Here is a 2500-nt window from a genome sequence, read left to right as displayed (position 1 = left end):
AGTCACAGCGCTAATATCTAATACTTGACTTCTCACAGGAATCATTCAGTAGGACAATGAATTATTTTAGTTGAATAACACTCACTTTTCTAGACGTAATATACCTCTCGTTTACTTCATAAAATTTCCTAATACTCTCAATATTTTATATGAGTGTTTGTTACACTTACACACACACACGCACACACACACACACACACACACACACATATATATATATATATATATATATATATATATATATATATATATATATATATATATATATATATATATATATATATATATATGTATATATATATATATATATATATATATATATATATATATATATATATATCAGCGTGAAGGTGGACTATTAGAAACGTTGCAATTCATTACAATTCTTTATTTCCTACGTTTCGTAATATCATTATTACATCTTCAGGGATCTGTTAAACAATAAATAAAATTACTTTAAAATTACTTAAAAATTTCTTTAAAAATTACTCTAAAATTCAACATTTATAAATTACAACACAATTAAAAAAAAACACACAGAAAAAAGAAAAATAATAAAAATAAAAAGACCAAAGACCGCTAACCAACCTTATGCCGAGAAGGCAAGAGACAGAATGACAGAACAAATAAAAGTTAGCTCAGGTACAGTTGTGTGGAGGAGGTCTGGGTATTTAACTGGGGAACCAGTTGTTTAATAAATAATGACTCTAGGATAGGCAGTTCATATGCATTGTTCGCTTGGCCTATGACTCGAAAATGGCTTCTTTCTATATATATTTTACAATTTTTCGAATGGTTTCTTATATTAGAGTGTTCGGGATTGGAGAGCCTACAGCCAGTACGGAAACTTAATCCCCGATGAGAGTCGATTCTGACCCGCAGTAACTTCCTCGTGGATCCGACATATGTCCCAGAGTTACACTTAGGGCAAGTATACTTATAGACCACGTTGGAGGTCAAGAGAGGGTCCAATCGATCTTTATATCTGAAAAAGGAACCGATTGTTAGCGGGTTTATTGGAATTAATTTTAGATTAATGGCACCATACTGTTTATGAATAATTTGTGCAAACTTTTTCCGAAAGGAGTCATCATGTAAAAACGGGAATTTGGCATAAAAAGCTAATTTTGGTACTGTACATGGTTTGGCGATATTAGCGAATTGTTTGTTAAGAAACAAACGGAGCTTTTTATAAAACAAAGTCTGTGGGAAGCAATTATCCCTAAAATATCCAGAAAGGAAACTGATTTCTTGGTGGAAGGATTGCCAGTTCGATGTAATAAAAAATGCCCTGTGGAGGAGAGTAAAAATAGAGTTTAGTTTAAAATCATAAAAACAAGAACTATAGTAATTGGATCCTAGACCAGTAAAAGTTTTCTTTCTAAAAACAGATGTACTAAAAGAGCCATTATCCCTAGTGACAAGAACGTCTAAGAAAGGTAATTGGTCGTTCACCTCTTTTTCGACGGTAAAATTAATGTTACTATGTTTAGTATTAACATATGCTAAAAAGGAGTCAATATCACAGTCATTTTTAAATAAGGCGAAGGTGTCATCAATATACCTACCATAAAAGAGTGGATGGAACCTGAGTGGGCAGTCATCTAACACGCGTTCTTCCAGCGAGCACATGAAGATGTTGGCAAAAGTGGGACCCAAGGGAGAGCCCATGGCTACACCGTCTGTTTGCTTATAAAGTTTGCCGTCAAAAACAAAGGCAGTGTCCCGCACTGCTAGTTCTAAAAGAGTTTTAAAAAACGAACGATTGAAATTGTTAAAAACAGAATCTGGCTCAGGAAAAAGTTTGTTTAAGATAATATCGATAGTTTCTTTTGCCAACATCTTCATGTGCTCGGTGGAAGAACGCATGTTAGATGACTGCCCACTCAGGTTCCATCCACTCTTTTATGGTAGGTATATTGATGACACCTTCGCCTTATTTAAAAATGACTGTGATATTGACTCCTTTTTAGCATATGTTAATACTAAACATAGTAACATTAATTTTACCGTCGAAAAAGAGGTGAACGACCAATTACCTTTCTTAGACGTTCTTGTCACTAGGGATAATGGCTCTTTTAGTACATCTGTTTTTAGAAAGAAAACTTTTACTGGTCTAGGATCCAATTACTATAGTTCTTGTTTTTATGATTTTAAACTAAACTCTATTTTTACTCTCCTCCACAGGGCATTTTTTATTACATCGAACTGGCAATCCTTCCACCAAGAAATCAGTTTCCTTTCTGGATATTTTAGGGATAATTGCTTCCCACAGACTTTGTTTTATAAAAAGCTCCGTTTGTTTCTTAACAAACAATTCGCTAATATCGCCAAACCATGTACAGTACCAAAATTAGCTTTTTATGCCAAATTCCCGTTTTTACATGATGACTCCTTTCGGAAAAAGTTTGCACAAATTATTCATAAACAGTATGGTGCCATTAATCTAAAATTAATTCCAATAAACCCGCTAACAATCGGTTCCTTTTTCAGATATAAA

The sequence above is a fragment of the Macrobrachium nipponense genome, chromosome 5 (assembly GCF_015104395.2).
Source record: "Macrobrachium nipponense isolate FS-2020 chromosome 5, ASM1510439v2, whole genome shotgun sequence".
NCBI classification, from domain to species: domain Eukaryota; kingdom Metazoa; phylum Arthropoda; class Malacostraca; order Decapoda; family Palaemonidae; genus Macrobrachium; species Macrobrachium nipponense.
This window is presented reverse-complemented; position numbering follows the sequence as displayed.